Raw genomic sequence first — 13,709 nt, forward strand, 5'->3', positions numbered from 1 at the left:
CCACCCTGCACTCAGCTCTGAGCTCTCACCTGTGGTTCCTAGAAACTGCCAGCATGTGACCGCAGCCACACCCAGGGACTGATAAGCTAAACCAAATGAGGGTAGCTGATTGGCCTCAAATCCCCAGTGAATTTAGGGACTTCCCCTGCCTGTGAAGGATCTGGTGAATTAAGGGGACAAGACCAAGAGTGGGTCCAGTGGTGAAGAAGGCAGTTCTTCCACACGTTGTAGAGGGAATTGAGGGGCAGATGAGGCTTGTCAAGCTGGGAAGGGAGGCATCTAGGAGAATGAAAACTCTGATCCTAAACCTCTGCTGTCTTGTGGAATATGTCCAGGAGAAGAAAAGGCTAAGGAGTAAACCCTACACAAATCCAGAGCAGAGTCCCTAATACCCTACTAGATGGCGCTTTGCAAGCTGCCTTCCAGCAACCCCTTCAGCCAAGCTGTTCAATTGCTGTTCAACCTCCTATCTGAGAAAGCACCAGCCAGAAAGCCTCTGAATATGGTGCCTTTTTAAAGGGAAGGCCTTTCTTTTGCCTTGATTTGGTTAAAAGAGAAAAAACTTCACTTTTAAAAATAGCAATGAACACCTGCCCCACCCCCCACAGTAAGTAGCCTTTCCAATTTTTCCACATCTACAGAAACTACACTTGATCTTAGCCAAAAGGCCGAGAAGCGATTTCCCACATCCACAGAAAGCTGAGCTGAGGATGGTATGGGTTTCAGGAAGACTGCAAACCACCAGATTTGTAGAATGAAAAAGGACACATAGAATTGTAGAGTTGGAAGGGACCCTGAGGGTCATCTAGTCCAACCCCCTGTGATGCAAGAATCTCCACTAGATCATACATGACTGATGGCCATCCAACACACACCCCTCAGCCACCTTGAAAGTAAGGGAGGTGCAGGAAAGCCCTTCACCCTGCTTATGAGAATTCACACAAAAAAATTTGCTGCCCATTTGATGATTTCTGAATGCAATTTCTTTTTTCATTAATTGATGGATAATGGTCAAAAATATGGAATAAAATTTTGGCACAGCACAGAAATTGGGCGATAACTTTTATTTATTGAATTTTTTATACTGCCCTTCATCTGAAGATCACAGGACAGTTTATAATATAAAACACAAAAATATGTAACATACTAACAAACAAAAACAATACCCCAAAGCCAGTTTAAAAGGCCATAGATTGTTTAATTAGCCAAAGAAACTGAGAGAAGAGGAATGTTTTTGCCTGGCACCTAAAGATATGCAGTGAAGACCCCAGGCGAACCTCCCTGGGAAGAGTATTCCACAAATGGGGAGCCACTGCAGAAAAGGCCTGAGGAACACCTGCTCCATCTGGGCCCAGTACGGGCCGCATGATCTCCTGCAACGATTTTGCAAAGTTTTTTGCGGATAAAGTCGCTCAGATTCGGAGGGAGGTAGACGCTACCGTGGGAGCAGGGCCGGAGCGGGAGAGTGCTGGATCCCTGTCTAGTCATGTTTCAAGGGATCAATTTCAATCTGTTACCTCCGAGGATGTGGACAGGCTGCTTGGACGAGTGAAACCGACCACCTGTCTCCTTGACCCTTGCCCATCCTGGCTAATAAAAGCGAGCCGGGAAGGGCTGGGCGATGGGCTCTGTGGGGTGGTAAATGCTTTCCTCTATTAGGGAGTCTTCCCAGACCCGCTGAAAGAGGCGGTCATTAAACCGCTTCTTAAAAAACATCTTTAGACCCGGCAAATATGGCCAACTATCTCCCAGTCTCAAATCTACCATTCTTGGGCAAGGTGATTGAGCGAGTGGTTGCGGAACAACTCCAAGCACGCCTGGAGGATGCGGACCATTTGGATCCCTTCCAATCGGGATTCAGGCCTCATCATGGGACTGAAACTGCCTTGGTCGCACTGGTTGGTGATCTCTGGCAGGCTAGGGACAAAGGTGAGAGCTGTTTCCTAGTTCTGCTGGATCTCTCAGCGGCCTTTGATACAATCGACCATAACATCCTTCTGGACCGTCTAGAGGGGTTGGGAGCTGGGGGGACGACGACGACTGTCATACAGTGGTTCCGCTCCTTCCTCCTAGGCCGTGTTCAGAAAGTGGTGATGGGGGAATGAGTGTTCAGACCCCTGGGATCTCACTTGTGGGGTGCCTCAGGGTTCTGTCCTCTCCCCCATGCTTTTTAACATCTATATGAAGCCACTGGGAGAGATCATCAGGGGGTTTGGGCTGGGTGTTCATCAGTATGCAGATGACACCCAACTCTATTTCTCTTTTAAATCAGAACCAGTGAAGGCCATGAATGCCCTGGAAGTACTGTTTTTGGGAGACAGGGGGTGGGCCGGTATGGAGGACTCCCTGATCCTGAATGGGGTAACTGTGCCCCTGAAGGAACAGGTGCGCAGCCTGGGAGTCATTTTGGACTCACAGCTGTCCATGGAGGCACAGGTCAATTCTGTGTCCAGGGCAGCTGTCTACCAGCTCCATCTGGTACACAGGCTGAAACCCTACCTGCCTGCAGACTGTCTTGCCAGAGTGGTGCATGCTCTGGTTATCTCCCGCTTGGACTACTGCAATGCGCTCTATGTGGGGCTACCTTTGAAGGTGACTCGGAAACTGCAATTAATCCAGAATGTGGCAGCTAGACTGGTGACTGTGAGTGGCCGCCGAGACCACATAACACCGGTCCTGAAAGATCTTCATTGGCTCCCAGTACGTTTCCGAGCACAATTCAAAGTGTTGGTGCTGACCTTTAATGCCCTAAACGGCCTCGGTCCTATATACCTGAAGGAGCGTCTCCACCCCCATTGTTCAGCCCGGACACTGAGATCCAGCGCCGAGGGCCTTCTGGCGGTTCCCTCACTGCGAGAAGCAAAGCTACAGGGAACCAGGCAGAGGGCCTTCTCGGTAGTGGCACCCGCCCTGTGGAACGCCCTTCCATTGGAGGTCAGGGAGATGAACAACTACCTGACATTTAGAAAACACCTAAAGGCAGCCCTGTTTAGGGAAGTTTTTAATCTGTGATATTTTAATGTATTTTTATATTTGTTGGAAGCCTCCCAGAGTGGCCGGGGAAACCCAGCCAGATGGGCGGGGTACAAATAATAAATAATAATAATAAATAATAAAAACAGCACTTTGAATTGGGCCCAGAAACTACCGGTAATTGGCAGCTAGTGCAGTTGGGCCAGGATTGGTGCCAGGATTGGTGCCTAAAGAAGCCAGGCTGGCTATCTAAAGAACTTTTGACTGAGTTAAGATTTAAAAGGGATATGTACAAAAACTGGAAAAGGGGGGAAATCTCCAGAGAGGAATTCAAACATATAGCCAGCACGTGTAGAGACAAAGTCAGAAAAGCTAAAGCACAGAATGAACTCAGGCTCGCCAGAGAGGTTAAAAGCAACAAAAAGGGCTTTTATGGGTATGTCCGTAGCAAAAGGAAAAACAAGGAAACAGTGGGGTCACTCAGAGGAGAAGATGGTGAAATGCAAACAGGGGACAGAGAAAGGGCAGAACTCCTCAATGCCTTCTTTGCCTCAGTCTTCTCCAAGAAAGAAAACAACGCCCGACCTGAAGAATATGGAGCAGATGATTCAGCAGGGGAAACACAGCCCAGAATAAGTAAGGAGGTAGTACAAGAATACTTGGCTAGTTTAGATGTATTCAAGTCTCCAGGGCCAGATGAACTACATCCAAGAGTATTAAAAGAACTGGCAGAGGTGATTTCAGAACCACTGGCAATAATCTTTGAAAATTCCTGGAGAACAGGCGAAGTTCCAGCAGACTGGAGGAGGGCAAATGTTGTCCCTATCTGCAAAAAGGGGAAAAGAGAGGACCCAAACAATTACCGCCCAGTCAGCCTGACATCAATACCAGGAAAGATTCTAGAGCAGATCATTAAGCAAACAGTCTGTGAGCACCTAGAAAGAAACTCTGTGATCACTAAAAGTCAGCATGGGTTCCTGAAAAATAAGTCATGTCAGACTAATCTGATCTCATTTTTTGACAGAATTACAAGCCTGGTAGATGAAGGGAACGCTGTGGATGTAGCCTATCTTGATTTCAGCAAGGCCTTTGACAAGGTGCCCCATGATATTCTTGTAAAGAAGCTGGTAAAATGTGGGCTAGACAATGCTACCATTCAGTGGATTTGTAGCTGGCTTACTGACCGAACCCAAAGGGTGATCATCAATGGCTCCTCCTCATCCTGGAGAGTAGTGACTAGTGGGGTGCCACAGGGTTCTGTCTTGGGCCCAGTCTTGTTCAACATCTTTATCAATGACTTGGATGATGGGCTTGAGGGAATCCTGAGCAAGTTTGCAGATGACACCAAATTGGGAGGGGTGGCTAACACCCCAGAGGACAGGATCACACTTCAAAATGACCTTAACAGATTAGACAACTGGGCCAAAGCAAACAAGATGAATTTTAACAAGGAGAAATGTAAAGTACTACACTTGGGCAAAAAAAATGAAAGGCACAAATACAGGATGGGAGACACCTGGCTTGAGAGCAGTACATGTGAAAAGGATCTAGGAGTCTTGGTAGACCACAAACTTGACATGAGTCAGCAGTGTGATGCAGCAGCTAAAAAAGCCAATGCAATTCTGGGCTGCATCAATAGGAGTATAGCATCTAGATCAAGGGAAGTAATAGTACCACTGTATTCTGCTCTGGTCAGACCTCACCTGGAGTACTGTGTCCAGTTCTGGGCACCACAGTTCAAGAAGGATCCTGACAAGCTGGAACGTGTCCAGAGGAGGGCAACCAAAATGGCCAAAGGCCTGGAAACGATGCCTTATGAGGAACGGCTTAGGGAGCTGGGTATGTTTAGCCTGGAGAAGAGAAGGTTAAGGGGTGATATGATAACCATGTTCAAATATATAAAAGGATGTCATATAAAGGAGGGAGAAAGGTTGTTTTCTGCTGCTCCAGAGAAGCGGACACGGAGCAACGGATTCAAACTACAAGAAAGAAAATTCCACCTAAACATTAGGAAGAACTTCCTGACAGTAAGAGCTGTTCGGCAGTGGAATTTGCTACCAAGGAGTGTGGTGGAGTCTCCTTCTTCGGAGGTCTTTAAGCAGAGGCTTGACAGCCATCTGTCAAGAATGCTTTGATGGTGTTTCCTGCTTGGCAGGGGGTTGGACTGGATGGCCCTTGTGGTCTCTTCCAACTCTATGATTCTATGATTCTATGCTCCAACCGTCTTTCCCTCATGAGCAACCTGGCCACTAAATTTTGTACCAGATGACATTTCTAAGCAAGTCTTTAGAGGCAGCCCCACATTTAACGTAATGCAGTAATCTAATCTTGATGTTACCAGAGCATAGACAACAGTAGTAAGTTAGGCTTTCCCTGTCCAGATAGGGGCATAGCTGGGCCACCAACCAAAGCTGAAGGAAGCCACTCGCCTGCCCCTGAGGCCACCTGAGCTCCAGGCAACAACAGATTCAGAAGTACCCCAGGCTGCATTCTATGGACCATAGTTTTATCTATTTACAAGTCTGATTTGAGCATGATTAGTTAAGCAGGACCATGGCACCCCAGTTTGCCGCTGCTTCTGCACCCCAACCAAAGCCTGCATTTGTGAGGAGGCCCCTACAAAGAGGCAGCAAGTTTCAGGAAGATTTCAGCAAGATCCAGCAGGGCGGTTAGGGTGTTTGTGGGGGTGCCACCTCTTGAGCTTTCATAGTTGAGGCCCAGGTTAAGGCCAAAGGTACCCCACCCACACAAGACCCAAAACAGTGTGAGCATGTTGCCAAGCACTGCCACTATTCCTTGCAATGTTCTTGGACTAAGTTGTTCTTTGTTTTTTTATTGTTGTTTTAAATGTTATTTTTATTTACAATTACTTATACACTGTAATTCCTTTGTTGTTGTTTTTTTAAAAATCAAGTGTTGCACAACAAATATATATATAAACAAGAAATACGACATGTCAACCAAACTCAGATTGCTGTAACAGAACAATTTTTCTTTTTCTTTAAGTGTCTGCATCAGCCTGGCAACATAGAAAGGTGTTCAGCAAAGGCTTAAGAATTAATATTGAAGATTCCTGCTGAATCTCCATCAGAAGAGCATCTACATAACATAACGACTACATAACATAACGACTGATAACAGTAAAGGTTCAGTTTGATGTTGACGTTGGATGAGCACCATAAACTCAGCAGACAACAAGCAATGCTCCTGCAGATGCTCTCCATGGTTGAGCTGGAATATAAGAGTTCCTGCACTGGACCTGAGTTGGCTTTGTAAATTAAAACAAGAACCTTTAACCTGACTTGGTAGCAGAGGGGCAGCTAGTGCAGATGTATTAACAAGGATTGCATGTAATGACAGCTGTCTGCCCTCTTCAGTCTAGCTGCCACATTCTGCCCAAGCTGGAGCAGGCCCACTTTCAGTGCATTCTAATGTGAACGAGACATTTTATTTATTTATTTCATGCACATGCTCTTGACCATTTGCCCTGATGTATGGCAGTGCAATAAAGATCTTCTTGACAGAGTACGAGCAATTGCCTGGTTTGTGATCTATTCCTTAAGCTTCACAGTTGTTTCAGCTCAGTAAAATGGATTCCTTTGTCCTTCTGCAATAATTGATTGTTGCTGTCCTGTTTGACCCTAAGTTTTGCTTTTTAGAGGGGATTTTTTTTATTTGCTGCTGTATCGATTTTTATTTTATTGGAATTTTCATGTTTAAGCTGTATTGTTTTGTGCATTGCCCGGAGAACCATTATTATTGGGCAGCTGATAAATGGAATAAATAAAATAAAGATTGCCTTCATAACTTCCAAGAAAAGTAAAATCTAAATGGAAGGGTCGCCACTGTGTATGGCAACAAGTTAGTGTTCTGCTTTCACACTGCATAAAACAAAACCTGTAAGATTAGCACTTGTGGGGGAGCCCTCTAGCAGAGATATTTGAGGAAACATCAGGGCACCACTAGAACAGGCTTTCTCAACCTTGGGCCCCCAGAGTCTCTTGTTGGCTGAACACCCTTCACTGCTGCCCCTGCTGGCTATTGAGGGCAGGGGTTGCAGCACAAGAACGTCTGGGGACCCAAGATTGAGAAAGGCTGCTGTAGAATGATAATTGGGGGACATATCTTAAACATGCATACCTTCCCATTACTCCGGAGTTGCAGGAGCTAAGAATGGATTCAATTGCACCAGCCGCATCATTCATCTAATGCTAGATTAAAGTCTCTTCTCTCCACCTGCTGCAGAAATTGATCCACTATGACGTGGGAGTGGGAGAGAGGAGAGATATTTGGCGAGTGGGGAAGACTCTAAAGACATCTGGGAGTATTAGTATTTATACACTGAACAATGAGGTGCTTTGAGAGCCTTTTTGTCTCACTCTAAACAGCCACTAAACTCTAAACTCTAAACAGGGACGCAGGTGGCGCTGTGAGTTAAACCACAGGGTCTAGGGCTTGCCGATCAGAAGGTCAGTGGTTCGAATCCCTGCAATGGGGTGAGCTCCCGTTGCTCGGTCCCAGCTCCTGCCAACCTAGCAGTTTGAAAGCACGTCAAAGTGCAAGTAGATAAATAGGTACCACTCCAGCGGGAAGGTAAACGGCATTTCCGTGCGCTGCTCTGGTTCACCAGCTCCCTCAGCCAATAGAGCGAGATGAGTGCCGCAACCCTAGAGTCAGTCACGACTGGACCTTTACCTTTACCTAAACAGCCAAAATTTACCTTTACCTAAACAGCCAAAATTTGTGGCTTGGTTTTGCAGCCTGGCTCCTAAGCTCTTCTGAAATGCGGCTGCTGATGCCCCAGGAAACAAATCTGCAGAGTGCTATAGCATGATTTTCAGGTGTGTCCTCACTATTTTTGATCTTTTTATCTACTACTTAACCCCCTCCCCAAATGCCCACACACTTGCCAAACTTTGAAAAGATCCTTGCAAAGTAATTCACCAGTGGTGGGCATTTGACTCAGCCTCAATCTAAACTGTGTTTTTTCATCACATGCAAGAGCCAACATGTTTAATCCCCCCCCCCCAAATAACAAATGGAATTCTGCAGTACTTGCTTTGAGGCTGGAGCAGAAAACGGCTTTCTTTGCAGTTTCTCAGTCCCTTGGTATCCAGTCACCCAAACTTTCAGTTTTGTATAACCCTTTTATCCTTTTCCTTTGCTTTGATTAATATGTATAAATACCTTCCTAGCTGTTGATGTTTAATCATCAAGTATGATACCATGAACTAATATACCCCCAACTCACTTGTCTGAGACCAGAGCGATGCAGAGAGTTACAATGGCTGATATGGAATTTTGAGGAAAATCTTGAGCTGAATGAGACAGACCAGCAATCTGACCTCTTATGTCAGCTGATCGTGAGCCAGTGTAGCAAGAATGCTGAGCGAGCTCCAAGGAAATGGGTAGGATCACAGTCTGTGACATATTTGGAGGTTATTTCAAACAATATTTCATATACTATAGCACACCTGCACAACTCGGAAGCCACCAAGCCAAATGCAGCTCCTCAATCATATATAGTGGCTTGATAAAGCACCTGTCTCAGACTGCAAAAAACAACAGCAACGGAGCAGGGGTATTGCATTCGTCATGATGCCATGACGCGTGGGCGTGACACCCCTCGCTGGCCCGCCCCTCAACTCCACCCAGGGAGCATCGCGGGGGCAGGACCCCGGCGAGTGTCACCCCCTCCAGGGCAGTATCCAGGGTGGCCCGCCCCGCCCCCCTGTAGCGACGCCCCTGGGTGTAACTACTGTACTCTTGCAAAGAAATTCATGCTAGATAAAGACCCAGAATTGTTTGTTTTAATATGTCGGTTCACATGTTCACTATTTGTGTCATGGTATTAGTCTAAAAAGAAGCACACTGAAACTTTCATTATGAAATATTATGTGCAAGGTTTCCTAGAATGAACAGTTGCTCACCACAGTCAACCAGGCAAGGGTCTGTTTGCAAGTCTTCGGTTATCTTAATAGTATCTTCAGTGAAACCTGGTTGTCTTCTGAGATAGGTCTGTTTGCAGCAAACTGTGAAGTGATTTAATGGTGTCATCCAGCTGAATGAAGTTATAACAAGATCTCAATTTCCACCTAAACGGTCTCCTAAAAGAAGAGAGAAGAATGATGAGCTACACCAGGCAGATATTAGATGACCAGAGGTTTTCTGTAGGGTTTCTGTATCACAAGTTTCCTTCCTGCCTGGAAATCTATTATGTGGAGATAGGATCACAGCGCACACTAATTAATTAATTAAATGTATTAAAGCACTTACCAAAAAACAAACAAAAAAACCTCATATAAAGCATGATTGTTTTATAGTTGACTATACAATCAACTAAAAACAAATGTACATAAAACCATAATTAAAAGCAAAGATAAAACCAATAAAACCTTTAAGAAATGTAACTAAATCTGGACAGAAATGTTTTCAGCAGGTGTCAAAAACAATATAGTAAAAATGCCTGTCTAACGTCAAGATGCAGGGAGTTCCAGAGTTCAGATGCTGCCTCACTAAAGAAATGACTCATCACAAATGGGGAAGCAACATTGTGTGGCACTTGTAGAAGTATAAATTATGCGGATTGAAGTGATCAAATAGGCACGACTGCAGTAGGGTGGTCTCTTGCCAGTTGTGCTGAGCCAGAAAAAGCTCCCTCGATATGGGGGGAGGGCTGGGCCCCCTGATTCTAAATATTAAGGGGGCTGGAGCCCCTAGTGCCCACAGTGCCTGTGGTGCAGTTGTCCATCCAAAGAATGCATGTCCACATATATTAGTGAAAATGACAAAAGTGCATTTTGTTCTGAGAAAGTTGCATTCAAAAATGCATATACTATGTAAAATTGTGTAATAAAATAAAAAAATTCATTCAGTAGCACCTTAAAGACCAACTAAGTTTTTATTTTGGTATGAGCTTCGTGTGCATGCACACTTCATCAGATACACTGAAACAGAAGTAACCAGACCCTTATGTATATTCAGAGGGTGGGGGTGGGGGTGATGGGAATGGGTGATGGGCTGATAGGAGTGGTAAACCTGTTGATGACTGTTAACGACTGCAAGTGGTCTTGCCGGGGGGGGGGGAAGCAAGGGCTGAGGTGCTAAGGAAAGCTTGATCATGTATAATGAGATAAGAATCCTATGTCTCTGTTCATTCCAGGTGGCTCCATGGTTTTAAGCTGGCTAATGAGTTGCAATTCAGCAACTTCTCTTTCCAGTCTGTTTCTGAAATTTTTCTGTAATAAAACAGCTGCTTTGAGATCTTGTATAGAATGTCCTGGGAGATTGAAGTGTTCTCCTACTGGTCTCTGTCTTGTGATTCCTGATGTCAGATTTATGTCCATTTATCCTTTGGCGTAGGGTTTGGCCTGTTTGTCCAATATAGAGAGCTGAAGGGCACTGTTGGCATGTTAGAAGATGCACAATTAAATGGTCCTGAGATGGTATGTTGGATGTTGTTGGGGCCAGTAAATTGTGTACATTTTCATGCTGCTTAAAAAAAAATCACAACGGCATGTAAATGTATGCTTCTTGGTAGTGGTGCCCACCCTGTGAAATGCCCTCCCATCAGATGTTGAGATTAGTAATTATATAACATTTAGGAAACATCTGAAGACAGTCCTGTATAGGGAAGCTTTTTAAGGTTTGATGTTTTACTATGTTTTTATATATGTTGGAACCTGCCCAGAGTAGCTGAGGCAACCGAGTCAGATGGGCGGGGTACAAATAAATCACAACAACAACATCATGAGAAGAAACAAACTCAAAACTGGATTTTTTAAAGAGAGAAATCAAAGTTGACAGATTTATTGATATCTACTTCAGAGAAAGTAGAACTTGAGGAATATGTGGTCTGGATGGATTGATGTAATTTACTCCTGGGACACATGACCCACTTGCCTAGTGAGTCAACAGGTCTCCTATGGCTAGAAAGGAGTTCCCCTCCCCACACAAACAGAGGGAGGACACTGTATAACAAAACAATGTCTCACCTACTCATGCTATGTCTTGCCATGATCAATGAAGCTGCTCAGAAGATGCCAGAAAGGATTTATGGCCTTTCATTATATCATTTCATCTTTATGAAACAGTGGAACACCCAAATACACCCATATCCAAATATAGGATGTGATGTTCTTGACAGAGGTCAAAGCTCGAAAAGCTCTTATTTTCAAGACAAGGAGCTTAATGTGTCTCAAGATCTCTACTCTTGCTTTCTGCCAGACTTAATTAAAACATGCAGCTCACTCTGATGAAAGCATGTTCTCATCAAGATTACAACTCTTGTTTGATTTAAATACTTTGCCTGGACAAATTGCCAATAAAAATCAAAACGAATGTCTTTTAGAGTACATTTCCCATAGGCTACTGAAACACTGCAGCAATCTTGATATTTGTTATTCCAAAGCAAGTTTCTCTTTTGCCACTGGTACACATATAACCATGTATGCACCTCCATGTCACTGCAAAAAAAAAAAACCCAAAAAAAATCTGCTCATATTCCATCTAATTTTATCCAAATGCTAGATCCTAATCTCAGTTGGAAGAGAGCTAAGCAAACACCCACAAGGTGATTTAGGAGTAGCCTACTGCCTTTCTCCAATATACCGTATTTGCAGTACAATCTTACATATGATTGCTGAGAAGGAAGTCCCATTGAGTTCTATGGGGCTTATTCCCATGTAAGGAAGTACAGAATTGCAGTCATAAAGAAATAGGCATGCAAATTTCAATCAATAAATAGCCAAGCAAACTAAGGTGCCCTCTGTGTGCACACTGCTAATTGGCTTTTGGCAACGAATAGGCTTACTTTCAACAATGTGGGAAAAAACTGAACTGAGGTCTCCATTTGTATTTTAGAGCATGGGTGGTGGTGGTTGGGGGAGTGCCTGTAACAAGACACAGAAAGATCAAAGGCCACCTTCACGACCACCTTCTAATTTAAATTAGGCTGTGGGATTGGGGGAGGGAGTCAAGTGAAATCCTTTCTAAAGACGCAGCTATGAATGTCCACTTTGACTGCCACATCCATTCTGGGCCTTGTTAAACAGGGAGGGGGGCACTTTACTTCCTTTTCCTGGAGGGTGGGGTGAAATCCTGCATTTGTCCTCAAAAAACCCCTTCCTGGTGCATTTCTAATGAGAACGAATCCTTTTCTTGTCAGTGGCTACAGCTCTGAGAACTGGGCGAACTAGGATGTGAGGGAAGTCGCTGCAAGCCCTCACATTGCGGACCACCAATAAGCACAACGTAAACAACTGTAACCTTTGGGCCACCCAAGGGCTGGATGTGAAAAGTGGGAAGGATTTTCTCATTTGCCTAAGGCCCCATCCAGAAAACCTGGAAGACAATTCTGACAGAATGATGCTGTGCCAAGATTGCGTGGTCTCAGCCGTAGGTTAACATAAGACGTCAAAGGGAAAGGAAGAAAGCCATAAAGGACCATTCATTCTGCCTTGCCCTCCTGGTGTCCCCATAACCTGGCTGCTCTTGCCTGCCAGTTAGGAAGTGCGCCATTCTGCTTGTGAGGCCTCGCCTGATACTACCCCACTGCACATCCCCCACCCCTGAAGAGGGTACCAGCTGCATAACTGAATGGGAGAAGCTGTTCGGAAGATCAATGTGGTGTGCAGAAATGGCAGCCATGTAAGGAACTTAGATAAGAAGAAAGGAGTCACAAGAAAGAAGATTCCAACTAAACATCAGGAAGAACATTCTGACAGTAAGAGCTGTTCGACAATGGAACAGACTCCCTCGGGAGGTTGTGGATTCTCCTTCCTTGGAGGTGTTTAAGCAGAGGTTGAACTGACATCTGTTGAGGATGCTTTAGTTGAGATTCCTGCATTGCAAGGGGTTGGAGTCAATGACCCTTGGGGATCCCTTCCAACTCTGTGATTCTATGTTTCCAAGCACACTCTTCTTCTGTCTCTTATTTATTCATTTCTTTGTTCATTCTATTTATCACAGGGCAGCGTACTTCACTAAGAATATAATGTACTAGGTTTGTACAGTTTTACCGAACCACCTGAAGTTTGCAATGGAACGCTAATGCTTACACAGCTGTTGACACTGTAACTTCCTTAAGATTGGGGTTTTTCTTTCCTTTTTGTGTGTGTGGTTATAGGACAAAAAGGGTTTCACACAAACACACAGAGTAAAAACAAACATTGGTAGAAGAAGAAGAGAAGAGTTTGGATTTGATATCCCGCTTTATCACTACCCGAAGGAGTCTCAAAGCGGCTAACATTCTCCTTTCCCTTCCTCCCCCACAACAAACACTCTGCGAGGTGAGTGGGGCTGAGAGACTTCAGAGAAGTGTGACTAGCCCAAGGTCACCCAGCAGCTGCATGTGGAGGAGCGGAGACACGAACCCGGTTCCCCAGATTACGAGTCTACCGCTCTTAACCACTACACCACACTGGCTCTCTGGCCACACTGGTAGGAGTGTATGAAGTCCTTTCTAGAGAGGAAAGAAGGCCAGGAGACAGGATTTTCACCTATCGCTGCTCTCAAGGTGTGGCCAGCCAATTTAGCGCCACACGGCAGTGCTATTACAGATGCCGTATTGGAAATATTACCAATACCCTCAACCCACCTTTTCAGTACCACAGCACCAACACTCAAGTCAAAATTAAAAATGGGAGGGGAAGGTCACTTGCTTCAAACACGCTGCTCTCATCTCCTCTGGCAAAGAGGAGGGAGGCAAGGAGGTATTTGTTCCTGGCAGATTACCC

The 13,709-nt window shown here is 44.9% G+C and overlaps 1 non-coding gene across 1 annotated transcript; it reads right to left on the reverse strand.

Annotated features, from left to right (window-relative positions):
• Nucleotides 1-486: 486 nt before the first annotated feature.
• Nucleotides 487-680, reverse strand: LOC118091595 (U2 spliceosomal RNA). The gene has a single exon (XR_004693404.1). It is a non-coding gene; the product is annotated as a U2 spliceosomal RNA (small nuclear RNA).
• Nucleotides 681-13,709: the final 13,029 nt, after the last annotated feature.

The sequence above is a fragment of the Zootoca vivipara genome, chromosome 10 (assembly GCF_963506605.1).
Source record: "Zootoca vivipara chromosome 10, rZooViv1.1, whole genome shotgun sequence".
In the NCBI taxonomy this organism is placed as follows: Eukaryota; Metazoa; Chordata; class Lepidosauria; order Squamata; family Lacertidae; genus Zootoca; species Zootoca vivipara.